The following is a 13,961-nucleotide window of genomic DNA, read 5'->3' as shown; positions in this document are numbered from 1 at the left end:
TACTCCAATGAAGTGCCATGATCCATGAACGAGAGGAGGGGTGGAGGGATCGGGAGAGTAGATGGGTAAAGCAAGAATGGTGTAAAAAAGGGAAGGGGGATGGCAAAGGGAGAATGTGAAGTAAGGAATGCGACCGAGCTGAAGAAAGGGATGGGAAAGGATGGCAGGATGAGAGAGAGGAGAATGGGAGACTGAGGTGGAGAAGAGGGGATGAAAAGGATGTCGGATGGAGAGAAGGAAGGATTTTTTTAAAGAGAGAAAGAGGAGGGAGGGTGATGAGGAGAACAGCAGTACCGATGGGGCAGTGCTGTGGAGACAGAGGTAAACAGAGGGTGCAGGACGTTGCTCTGGGCTCTGGCAAATAAATGGGAGAGTGCTGACATTTGCACACTGAGCCAGCTCAGAAAGAGAGAACGAGAGGGAGAAACGCGAGAGACAGAAAGACTGCGCGGGGGGGGGGGTGTAGCCAGAAAAAAGGTTGAGGGAGGAGAGGAAAAGGGGAGCAAGCACATGGAATACACACCACCCTGGCTTTAGAGGGGCACTGCTGCAAAAGTGCATGTGTGTGTGTGTTTGTGTGTGAAGAGGGAACTTCCTTCAAGACTGCAGTATTCCTTACTAACACACACACGCACACACACATACACACACACATGCACGCGCACGCGCGCGCACACACAGAGCCCTCCTCAGTCTTTCTCTCCCAGCTACCCCTTGATCTAAAAATAGCCGTTCCACTCTCCTACAAGAGGCAGCAACCATTCTGAACCAATCAACACGCTCTGTCAAAGGCATCGGTACCCACCACCCCTCTGTGTGTGTGCGTGTGTGTGTGTGCATGCATCTGTTTGTGTGTGTACGTGTGCGTGTGCATGTGTGCAACAAGGGGAACTCCTGGCTGAAGGTAATAAAACTGCCTCTCCCTGCTGTAATGGTTAGTAGAAATGGTGGGGAAGCAATCCCCTCCAAAAAACAATAGATCAGAAAAGAAACAGAAAGCAAGAGGGAGAAAAGGGGGAACAAGAAGAGGGAGAGAAGGAGTGAGAGTGGAAGAGAGGGAGAGGGAGATCTGGCTGCAGTTGAAACAGGCTTCAAAGGAATATTAATGTGATCCTGTACAGGAGCTGAAGACAGGGGAAGCGAAGAGGGAAGAGGGAGGGAGGATGGAGGCGGAAGAATGAGAGGGGAGGGGAAAAAGAAGAATTCATGAGGCTGCTCCCTCCCACCTCCAAAGCTCCGCCCATGCACCTTTCTCCAGGTAAATCAGCACCTCAGCTTTTCATCACCCCCCCCCCCGAATACCGCTGTGCACTGCACCATCTCCGGTGTCCCTAAAACCCTGCGATGTAGGAGCAACCTGGGATTTTACTCATCAGAGCAGAAGTCGACTTGGTTTCGCTTCCTAACCCCTTCGGAGTAGAAGCAAATCTGATCCCTGAGCAGCAAGCAAGCGCTGTTCCATTCCCAGGTCACTGCGAAAGTGGAGAGTGCCACCCCAGAGGGCGCTATTCCCCACTGTACACAGCAAGCTAAAGGTCGATGCTTCTACATGGCCGGACAATAACTAGGAGAAAGACAGCTGAGGCCAGACATACTGTTTTCAGAGGTGCGACTGGTTGAGACTCTAGCCTATCAGTATGCTATTGCGTGGTCAAACATACTTCATACTATGGTGCTGATATCTTGTCAATGCAATTTCGGATCATGCCAGTGCATTTGATTTTTTTTATATCTGACACTCCTGATATTACGTGCAGCCAAAGCTGGCCCTTGTAACTGCACTGTCTTTCTTCAATATGCCTTAGTTTGTTTCTGGGGAGTACTTTTTGTTTTTGTCAATTTTTTCATGTCTCCGTTGGCTTCTATTGGTCTGGGCTAATTAATAATAATAATAAGACATGGATGAAAACTCTGTCAAAAAAACAGTAAGTGGACCAAGAGTTAAGATTTTTTGTTTTTGTTACTTTTCAAAAAAAAACAAAAAACAAAGTTCCAAGCTATAAAATAATTATAATTTTAAAAATGAAACAAAGAAAAGTATGTCAATAATATCAATAAGTAAAAATAATTAAAACCAACTAAGAGAAAATGATATTTTGAGGACTGACCTCACATGCCTGAGTTGTATCTTTGATGATTTCTCTCATACCGGCATCTCCGAAATTGTGATAATTTATCAATTTAAAATCTATTTTTCTGGCGCCTATGCCTGTATTGACTCCTGTCATCTCATATTTGCCTCCACCTATGTGTGTGTGTGTGTGTGTGTGTGTGTGTGTGTGTGTGTGTGTGTGTGTGTGTGTGTGTGTGTGTGTGAGAGAGTGCTGTAGTCTGGATGTCCCCAGGCTACAGCAGAGGGGAGGAGAGCAAGAGGCCTTTGCTTCAGAAGCATTACGCAGGGCAACACACTCACACGTGGGATCTAGACGTACACACTCTAACACAAACACGAACTCACGCATGCTCTTAAAGGGTTAAGCCATGGCAGAGCAGGGGAGATCAGGACACAGGGGAAGACATCAAGAGACCAAAGTGAAGAGAACCGATGAGGGAGTAAAAAATGTCAATACAGAACATAAATGAATGGAAAGATCACCAAGGGAAATATTCCCTAATAGGGAATATAAGAGGAAGAGAGAATAAGAAAAGTAAATATAACAAAAGGATACTGAAGCTCTGTTTGCCTGCCTTGGCTCTCCTGGAGGTAATACAGTGTAAAAGCAGGTCATGTCTGCACAATATAACCTAACGGTGAAGTGCTGCTTCAATGTCCTTTTACAGAGACGATAAGATCAGAAAAAAAAAAAAAAAAAAAGGTATAATGGGTGTGACACAGTTTTGTGGCAAGTGCTCTTATACAGTTTACAAGCATAAATTGTGTTGTTCTTTAAAGGTGGGACTTCTGAACCAGAACCTAATTCACCCACTTCTTTGAGTAAGATTCTAGTAATAAGAACAATGTATTAAATGACCAAGTGAAAACAATGTGACAGTGTCAAAGGGGTTGTTTGTGCCGATTTACTCTTGGATAATTATTTCTTGAATCTGCAGCTCCCCTCGGCTTTACGGAGATTTAGCGAGTCTCAGGTCATTGTTTAGCAGTCGGGCTCACAACTTTACTGTTTGTTGGGTCACTCTAGCCGCTCTCATAGCGTTGTTTTCAGCCTCAGGGGGCAGCTGTTTTTCAACGAAAAATCTCTAAAAACCCGCTTTGCACTACCTGCTCAGCACCAGACAGCAGACGGACACAGTTTAGCGACTAGCTGGGGAACACAGTGGCGCATTTAGCAGCTAAAGAGCCAGATATTGCCTTCAGGAGTTGGTAGACCAAACACAGAGCTAAAAGAGAGTGAGTATTGGAAATTACATTTGTTAAGTGGCCAAATAGATGATAATCTTTCTCTGTAATTGCTGGATTTTTAATAAAGCAACTGTTTTATTGTGTTCATAACTTGTTTCTACTGCCCCCTAGTGGTAAAAAAAAATCTGTTAAAGCACGTTTTAAGTAATGAGACTATAAGCAGCTAGGTTAGCTAGAAGGCTGTCTGTGATACAATTAACTTGGTTTGGATGCCGTCAATACCAGACCTTCCCACACGGCTAATGTCAGATTACCTCTATTGTGGTAAAGAATGAGTTTTGTAAAAATTGGTGTGAGGGGTAGGGTATATTTCTGAGAAAAATATGTTATTTTGAAGGGTCGAGGGTTTCTTATGTCAGTACAAGAGACGAAGTGAGATGGCTAAAACAAAAATTATTTTTAAAAAATTGTTCGTCCTTCCTTTTATGTTAATTTTCTCAAGCACGAGCAATTTTGAGCTTCTTCAGTTATTAACATTATAACAAATCAAAGGAACAATGACCACACAAACAAATGAGAAAAAGTGACGATGGGTAGCAGCAGGTGGTGTGAGTCTATTTCCTGCTAGCCTAAAGGTAGCCAGGTTAGTAACAGGCAGAAAATGCCGTGTCCAAAGTCCAAACTACATAGTAATTGTATACAAAATGTACTACTTTATTCCATTTGTGCAATATACAAGAAATAAAGGAATTTTCCATTTAGTAGTAGTAATTGGAAATTATGCAATGTGTGTGTTAACAGGTCAATCAAACTGAGACTCTGGAGTTACCCTGCTAGACAAAGCTTGTCCTCAAGCTGTCTCACCACCACCCATGATGTGTTTCGATGTTTTGCAACTGTGAGTAGCTCCTCCATTTTCTTTGTGCATTTCATTGTGGGACATTAACAGCACCAAAATAGCACAAGAAAAAAAAGAAAAAAAGAATTCAAGCCTTGATTAGATACTGCATTTTTTTTTTAGTATACTTGTCACTTTCTCGTCTACACACATTATGTAGCTACAGCCCACTGGAATTAGTGTGTGATATGGAATTGGGACACAGCTACAGTCCAGTACTTGCTGTCTGTAGTACAGACAGCAAGTATTGCGGTCGACTTGCAGTCTATCAGTGAAGCAGATAGTGGGGTCAGCAAGCAGACTAAATTTGGTCTGTATGTGATAAAAGTAAAGTTCGCATGCTGTCCAGCTGTCTATTTCTGATACAGGTCCTCTAGGTTAGCCAGCAGGCTGGAGCTGCCCATCTGTAATACAGTAGCTTAGCTAGCTAGCAGGTTATGTGTACTGTCAGTCTGTCAGCCACTAGCAGAGGGGATTCATAAACTGCTGCTATGTTCCACTCAATCATTTCCAGGACATAAAGCAGTCAGCACTCATTATCTCTCTGGGATCCCACGCTAATGGGGTTTTCCCTTATAGCAAGTCCTCACACACAGTCTCACACACACACACACACACACACACACACACACGCACACACACACACACACACACACACACACAAACACGCACACCCAACACACTGTTCGCATGCCCGGCGTGCCTGTGTATGCATTTACACACACATATATAGAACAGTGTCATATAACAAACATAGAGAGTGTCGTTCATTCTTTCCAGGTACAGGAAAATGTACACGCATGCACACGCACACAAAGCTTCGGTGACCTTGCCGTGGATCAGCAATTTGACACAATTTGACACAACTTGCACTGCAAATCACAGTGCAAGACGGAGTGCCTAGAGTTGCTGGTGGCAAAGTCTGCTTCCGGTCCAATCATGACACTGCTTATTTATCAGTATGGCATTATTGCCTGCTGAAAAATACAAAGATCTCGCTGTCTCGAGCGTCCCAGCTCTAGTCAAGAAATAAATGTCCACTTCACTAAAACTGCCAAGTATGCATTAACATGCTTCAGCATGCTGTGCCAGTTTAAATGTAGCTCATGCTGACTGAAAGGCGTAATTCATCTTGTCAAAATATGTATCAGTACATCTATACATGTGAAGGAAATTTGCAAATCGACCAGTGGAGGGATAACTGAGCATCGCCTTCTTTGTCTGAGCAGCCCACTTGGCATCTTTATTGTTTCCTATTCTTTATCTGCTCACAGCAGTGCCAATGGCCCTCCAGCCCTGGAGAAGCTACTATGGAGGTCAAACACTGGATTGGGCTGACATCTACTAGTGGGAGGGACAACACCTCTGAACACCAATAAGCCTCAACCAAAGTGATATCACTGCCTCCTGTCTCCTATTTTACTGGCTTGTTCTGTGTTAAATGGAAACAGTGGGCCCCAGGCCTCGGATTAAGTGGGCTTAATGATGAATAGAGGTATGGATCCGCCTCCAGATTGTAATGGGGTGGGGTAGACATCTGACTAGGGGGCTTTCAGTACTACAACCCCCTCCTAGCCAGAAAAGGAGAGGAGAGGAGAGGATCAGTGGTGTTCAATTGCCAGCAATTTCATTCCACGGCAGGGTAAATTTCCAAATTAATAAAAGCTTCACAGTGCTGGGTAAAATATAGTAACAGAAATAACAGCAGATAACCTAATCTAATATAAACCCACTGTATCTTAGCAACCTTGTTAATTTTGAGAGGAGCAGTGGGGTAAGCAGCAGAAGCACAGCATCCATCATCAAAGACACACCCAACAGCGACACACACACACAGATACGCACAGTTACTCACAAACTCTCAAACCCACGACACCCTGCACATGCACATGCTATCTTACCATTAGCCATTATCTCGATCACACTGTGATGCAGATAAATGCATACACATGTGCAGAGCTGCACACTCAGGCACATACACACAGATCCTCAGGCTTACTGTAAGCAGCCGGGAGAACGGAGGGGGTGTGGAGCGGAACAATGGGATCCTAATCGTCGGGCTGCATTTCAAAGCATCTCCCCTCTACAACACTTTTCTAGATAAGATTTGAAAATGCTATTTATATCCGCGGGGAAAGGAGCCAACCGGCAGCTTGATTTTCATTTATTTGAAGTCAGATCTAAATTGGGGTGAAGTTACATAATGCAAGGAGTGCGACACTCCACCTGCTACTGCCGAGCCAGCCACTGAAGAACACTAAGGAGGGGAAAAAGCCCAAAAAAATTCACTGGGCCCACGCTAATACTGCAGCTAATAATTACTCTATCGGCTTAATAACCATCGCTTACTACACCAGAGGAGCCCAGCTCATCCGTGTGGGTACAGCAGTGGGCCGATCCACATCTCAAATCCAAACCTACTCCAGCGTAGCCAGGCCAAAATCCAGCAACCATACTGAGCCAAGGACAAAACAACACAGCACAACATGGCCCGGTCCCCCCACGCACCAGATGTGAAGAGAAAGAAAGACAGAGGGGGAGAGACAGCTCTTTTCTTCACAGCTGTGTCCGAGGCAGGCAGGCGGGGCCCATCCCTGGCCCTGGCTCCCGCAACTCTCGCCCTCCCTGGAGAGGAGAGGCAGCCCCATCCCAGGGTGAGGAGAAGAGGAGGAGGAGAGGTGGTAGGATGGACACGTGGAGTTTAGGGAGGGTGAGCCGGAGCCTAACCCTGACAGGATTAAGAGGGCAATTCACAGTGGATGAGAGGAGGGGGGGGGGGGGGGGTAGAGAGAAACGAGGAGAGAGGGGAGCAGCAGTGGGAATACTCTGAAAGCAAAGAGGAAGGGCAGAGAAAGGAAAGAGAGTAGTAAGGTAAAATGGGAAGATGGGGAAATGACTGGTAGGGGGAAGCTGCAAGGAAGAGAGAAATACAGGGGAATAGATAATATACATGGGGAGCAGATGAGAGTAAAAGAGAGGAAGACTAAAAGATATGGAATGATGAGAGCAACCAGGAGATACTTCAACTGAGCACTGAGACCCCATCTCAGTGCCACAGACACATTGTAATATTCCAGGTCCTTTGATAGAAATACTTTCAGTTTCTCTTTGGTATCACACAAGTATTGATTCTTCTCTAGTCTGTTAACGGTGCCCATTTAGGGAAAAGTTGGAGGGAAATCTATAGCTGAGAGAAGATTAAGGGTCAGAAATTTAGATATGCAAAGTATAAGAAAGAATCATTAACACCCCATTTACACCTGGTATTAACATGCAATCTTCAGCTGAATACGTTAACTGGATAATGACATCTGATCACCGGCCTTTACATTAACACCTAATAAGCATTCTTCTTATCTCAATTCTGTCTAGATCGTGATCGGATCTGAATATGCAAAATAGGTTGTTGGACTAGTCGAAAAACACGCCGGTCAAGGATTGTGCTGTATGGGCTCTACTTTTCCTGTGCTGAGGAAGGGTTCGTGTGTAGCTTTTTGATGGACAGCTTGAGATGGAAGGAAGAGGTTGAGTTCGGTGACCTATGAACTTGCTTGGTGGATTAAAAAAAACATTTTTTTTTATTGAGGATGTGGCTAAACTGTACAGATTTCTTCACATGGTTGACTGGTTACAAATGTTGTTTTTTTGGATCCAATTACATTGAAATTGCAGTGTGTTCTGTGGGCATTTATACATACATGACCATTTTTCCTTATCAAATTTAGAAATCCAAATACAGACTGCATGTTAATACCAGGTGTATATGGGCTCTACAGTTAAGACTCACAAACGAGGGCTTTAATAAGCCTTTGGCTGTATATTGGCGAAATGTAGGTATGTCACAGTGTGTGTGTGTGTGTGTGTGTGTGTGTGTGTGTGTGTGTGTGTGTGTGTGTGTGTGTGTGTGTGTGACTTATGCTAAAGCAATTAGTAGCTAAATCAATTAGTCAATCAACAGAAAGCTGACTGACAATAATTTTGACAAAGTCATTTAACAAGCAAAAATGCCAAACATTCACCGGTTCCAGTGAGGGTTCACTGAGTGTATTGCTCTGTTTCAGGAATACCCAGTTCACACTCACACAGTTGCACACGTTCGCACATGGACACTGCCCAGTACTACCACAAATTAGGCTTTTGGGTACTGAGCAGCTGCTGGAGCAGTTTGGAGTGCTCAAAGGCATCTCAGTAGTTTTGAGAAGGGTGCTCTTTCACTTACTTTTCTCATTTGTTTTCCAATTTAAGGCATCACCTTGGGCTCTGGGAACTCGTTTTGACACAACTGATTCATTGAAAAAGTAGTTTATAAGTGCGTTGATGATGATGATGAATTCAATCATTAGCTGGAGTCCCATATGTGCCATAAGTCATGGAAAGAGGGAGAAAAATTGTGCTGACCCTGAGCATTCACCCAAGCTCCAGAGGCCTGCTCTTACTGTCACTTTCCACTGGAATAAATAAAACATGAGAGGCTGAACTCTAATACCCACAGCAGTCAGCACCCTGGCACAGGAACCAATGATACACACACTACCCTCAAACAAGACTGGGTCCAAACCTAGTATATGGCTGGACCGCATATATTTAATGCGTGAAATTGAGGACATAGTTGAAAACTGTTTTGGAAACTGCTGTCAACAACTATTTTCAATTGAGTGTAGCTAAAGCCTGCTGGAAAATTCGCAAAATTTTGCTAGATGACGCAAAACGCCAATTAGCATATTCATGACATCATCGGGTCATATTTGCATTCTGCCTAGCAGCTAGTTTCAGCCCTTTATCTGTCTGATTTTCTCCTACTGTCTGTGCTCAAATATACGGTATTTTAATACAGCCCAATTCCAAATAAAACTTCTCATTTACATGTTTCTGTTTCGGAATGGAACAAGTATGAAATAGTGACTGAAACGTGGCCCATTAAGACTACATGTTAACCAGCAGTCACTTCCAAGCCAATTTCAAGATGCACTGCTAAAATCCTGATTTTATAACTGGGACGTCGTCTGACAAAATCACCACACACTAGGTTAAAGACAACGGCTGTGCTGTGATTTCAGCTATATTTACTTGTAAAAGGATCACTAAGACAGAGAGTAAGAAACTCATTTACATCTGTGTTAGCTGCCGTGCAGTCAACTGAATGAAACACATAGAGAGGTGTGCTAGCGCTGGGAAAGCTTGACCTCACGCTTGCGAAGCAATACTGGCGGCTCTTATACGAAAAGTCGCTAAGGTTTGTCCAAAAAGTCGTTAGATAGGCGCTATGTGCTTTTTTTGGAAAAAAACAAACAAACCCTAAAGGGGTCTAAAAAGTTGGGAAATCTAGCGACAAAGATTTTAGGTTGGTAAAATTGCCTGTAAATGCCCCCCAGCTGATGCAACAGAAACTGTTTGCGCCAATTTTTTTTGAAAGAGCAACGGCCAATGGGGAAAACTGACCAATGGGTGAAATTAATCACTCAGTCACGTGGCATTCAGCTGACCAGTGGTTTAACTTTGTAACTCAATCAGTCAGTCAGTCAGTCAGTGACAGACATTCGTGTTTTAGGGCTGGCCCCACTGTTGCGGTCCAGCCAAAAACGGACCCACCCACAATTCACGTAGCAATTACCAACAATCTAAACACATTGTTTTCACCTGCTCTAGATATGACCTAAACTTCTCTTCCATAATGCAGTGCGGGTCCAAAAAAACTATCCACCGCTTTTAGTGATCTATACCAGTCAGCCCACTCTCAGTCACTTCTCACACTCTGCATAGCACTTACCTGAACCTCTCTTTATCATCCAAATATCAGTGAAAAGCCTGAGACTGCAGCACCCTAGAGCCTGCAGCTCTCCACAAAGGCCTCACGTATTGATGTTTTATTAACACCGTCATAAATATTGTAAAGACACTTACTAATGAAGCCACAGATGGAAGTTCCAGAGACAATTTACGGCACCAGGGAATACAGGAACCTTGAATATGGCACCCTACACCACTCTTTCTACTTTATTTCTCCTTCATCTAATTTCCCACGCCATGACCGGAATGCCCCTGCAGCTCTTACATCACCCCCACCCCCACACACATTTTCCCCCTCAACCCCCCCCCCCCCCTTCTTCTTCCCCTTCTCTGTTTTTCTTGTTCAATAAAATCAATGGATTGGAGAGGCTTGACGATCTGCCACACCCCTTGCAAATATTAATCATAAATCACAGGCTCTGAGGATAATGAGGCTTGTTTCTAATGACAACGGGCGTGATGAATGTGTCTGTGGCTCAGTGTGGCATTATCATATAGCCATTCAGGAGTGTGTGCATGTAGTATGTGAAGGCTGGGCGGATGTGTGGTTGTGAGTGGATGAGGTATCGCAGCCTTTCCCCCATGTAGCATGACATTTCGATGGCAGAGGGCCCACGGCAAGACAGCTCTCCGTGGCATTTCCAACAGCTGTTTACACTTACACACACACACACACACACACACACACACACACACACACACACACACACACACACACACACACACACACACACACACAAACTAAATGTGCAGTGTGTTTTCTGAGCACATGAGTACATGTTCTGTATATGCAATGCATGAGTGCAGTCATTCATCTATTGCAGTTTACTATAACTATAATAGTAGATGCCATTTGAAGTACCTGTGAGTGCAAGATAAAAAAAAAAAAAATACATAGTAGTTGCGTTTGGCTAATAGTACACATTATAGTTAAATAGGCACCAAATGGGGAAAGTGAGAAAAACTGTTTAGAAGAGCAGCACATGATTAAAATGATTAAAGGATCAGTTCACCACATTACAAAAATCATAATATCACTTACTTCCTACTGTATGTATTCATGCTGGGATATGTGTCTCCAGGTGTTGCGCCTTAGCCCCAATATTGTTGAGGTGAATGAAATTTTGTTTGCCTTGTGTAAAAGATTTTTAAAAATTACATTAATATCTTGCCCTTTCCAAAAAAAGTAGGCTTGGGGTTTTAAAGAGCCAAGCCTGCGCCATACACCCACCGGCAAAGAAGAAGACGAGCAGGAACTCTTCCATCCTTCATTTTATCAAATCAAAATCCTTCCAAATATTTTTCTGATTGAATTTAATTAGATTTAGCTTTCAACATTTACAAGTAATTAAAGTTATGAAAAAGTGAAACACCAAGATCTTTAATCACCTTTTGCAGGCTGAGAGGCCAGAACAACTACAGATTTTAGTTGTAGCCTTATTAATGTTCACAACCTGTACTTACAACCTGAAAATGAGATTAGCAGCAGAAGATATGAAAGGTTAATTAAATGTATGGGACCCACTGAAGTTACAGGTGTAGCGTACTTACTTTTACACTTTAGTTTTCGTAAGCATCTTACCCCAGATAATAAAGATCCCAATGTATATCAAGCTTAAACTATTGGTATTATATGCAAAAAAAGCTTCATTTGCAGACTCTCCGGGGTCAGATGGGGTCATGTCTCTAGAGAAGAGCCGCCAGTCAGATGGCCTTGTTGAACTACAATAACACTAGAGTGGTCATAGCGTGGTGTTACAGAGTGATATGTCTTTACACTCACAACCAGTCTGAGTTGGCTGACTCCGGCTTGCAGGGAGCACATTCACCCGACATCAGGCAAAAGTTTCATTTTACCTGCTACGCAATTAACATTAATTAGTTACATCCAACATAATGTACCACTGATTATATTTGTCATTTGTCAGTGAAAGCGCTGGCTAAAAATGAGAAGGTTGCTACCTAAATGCTTTCTACATTGCTCCTCTTTCTATATTCCTAAATCTGAAAATGAAACCAGCTGTCGGAATCTCACCCTAAGAAAAAATGTCTGTTACAATCCACAGTACATGTTGTTTATAGTTTTGATAGGATCTATTTCAATGGCAGAAAGTAGTTTGAATTAAAACTGTCTTTCTGGATCTGTGGTCAAGTCTAACCTGGACCTTGTTTCTGTGAAGATATGTTATTGAATGTCATTTTTCACAGGTACAACTGACGGAATTCCACTCACCCCCATTGCGGCGGAGGTAGAAATCTCAGAAACAGATTTCTCAAAACCTGAGCAAATAAAACCAAAACTGTCTGCATGGCTGCATATAATTAAAGGTAATTAAGAAAATATGTTTTTGTGTAATTTGTGTGAACTAAGCCTTTAGTTTTGACAGGGTTGTAGAATTCTGCAGCTCAGGAAACAACATATGTACAAGACAAGATGGTTAATATCATTACAGGCTGACAGTAATACAAATAAATAAATGAATTCAGACCTAACTGGCATATTCTTTTCCCTTTTTCCCCAATTTAGCTCTGTTTCTGTGTGTGTTATCTTTGGCTGCTCCATTAGTGAGCCAGGTCTTGTTAGAAGCCAAAATGAGCTTGAGAGAAGCTCTATTGATTTCAATAGAAATGTGCTTACACTGGCATCAGTACAGCTGCACATTTCTGATACCTCCCGTTAGAAGCTTCCCTCCCCCTCCCCTCCTGCCTCCACATCCCTCTGTCTCTCTTCCCCTCCTCCTCTTCCTACCACCTCCTCCTCCTCCTCCTACTCCTTCATCCTTCCAAGCTGCTGATGCAGGGAAACCCAGGGCTGCACCATTACAACCACAGCTTAGCTGCACATTCCAGTGTTTGCATCCTTGGACACGCTGTATGAATCTGCATGGAAAACTCTGAGCCCATTCATTTCACTTCACTCAATATGACTGGAGCTCCGGAATGGATAGCTATTGGCTAACATTAGCAGTGGGGCTCTTTATCTGTCCTTTTAGGGCTGGTAGTGAAACATATGTGCTGAGGCCTAATCAGATCAGGTATTGACTGGTCTTCCTAAAGGAAGCTTAATGTTCTCCCTGCTCCTCTGTGATCTCTCACTGAAGGGAGGGCTGGGAGGGAGGATGAGAGGCAGAGAGAGTGATAGACTTAGGTCAAGGTTTATGTTGTGACTGCAGTCAGACTTATAGGTCAAGGTTAGGCTGTCAGATGGCCATTTAGAATCAGTGCCAGGTTTCTGATCAAAGTTAAGAGAGATATTCATGCTGACCAGGGGAATCATTTGTTGGGCAGGGCAAATACACATCCACAACCCCAACCCTGATTGGGACAAACACGTCTCAAGAGGTGCAGCTGTCAAGCCAATTTCTGGAGCAGGAGACACAACCATATTGTAAGTGACACATTGTTCACTAAGTGGAAAGTTAATCTAAACATCTCCACGGGGTCCCCATGTGGCGAAGATGGCAGCCTTGGCATCGCCTGGTCTACCGGCTGACCCCCCCATGACCAGCCCCCACTCTCTGCTCACAAATCCCATTTCATGCCAGCCATGCTTCTGAAAAAGGCAAAACAAAAGCCCGATCAGCACAGCTGCAGCTTTAGCACATTGTGCCGACAATCATCGTGAAATCAGCGGAACAAAGCAAAGCAAAAACTCTGCAGCACCAAAAACTATGCAGCGGTGCACCAGGCAGCATTAAGCTAAGGGGATGTCTGGCCCTTCTTACAGTGGAGGGAACTTTCTGATACTGACACCTGAAGGTCAACAAAGACACCTCCTTACTTTCAGTAAGAAAAGAGAATTTAATGTCAAGTGTTAAAATATTTGTCATGTCAAAAGAGCTGATTGCCTTAGTGTCCCTTTCCTAAGTACAATCCTGTCACGTGTGGTTCCTCCCTTAACAAACACATAACTGAACATTAAATCTTAGTCAAAATGATTGTACCAACTTCACACAATAAGAGATTAAAGTGGTG

General features: G+C 43.5%; 1 protein-coding gene and 1 long non-coding RNA gene across 10 annotated transcripts in view; one reads left to right on the top strand and one right to left on the bottom strand.

Moving 5' to 3' along the window:
• The window catches only part of gphnb (gephyrin b), a 131,192-nt gene that overhangs the window by 64,645 nt on the left and 52,586 nt on the right, over positions 1–13,961 (bottom strand). The gene's annotated exons all lie outside the window — the stretch shown is intronic.
• LOC120789374 lies at positions 941–12,398 on the top strand. 2 transcript variants are annotated; one of them, XR_005707378.1, is made up of 3 exons: positions 941–1,258; positions 4,103–4,199; positions 12,195–12,398. It is a non-coding gene; the product is annotated as an uncharacterized LOC120789374 (long non-coding RNA). The 2 variants fall into 2 exon arrangements; XR_005707377.1 differs by lacking the exon at positions 12,195–12,398 and adding an exon at positions 5,474–5,669.

This window comes from Xiphias gladius, chromosome 4, assembly GCF_016859285.1.
Source record: "Xiphias gladius isolate SHS-SW01 ecotype Sanya breed wild chromosome 4, ASM1685928v1, whole genome shotgun sequence".
In the NCBI taxonomy this organism is placed as follows: domain Eukaryota; kingdom Metazoa; phylum Chordata; class Actinopteri; order Istiophoriformes; family Xiphiidae; genus Xiphias; species Xiphias gladius.
Note: the sequence above shows the minus strand (reverse complement) of the source record. Positions and strands in the feature narration are given on the sequence as shown.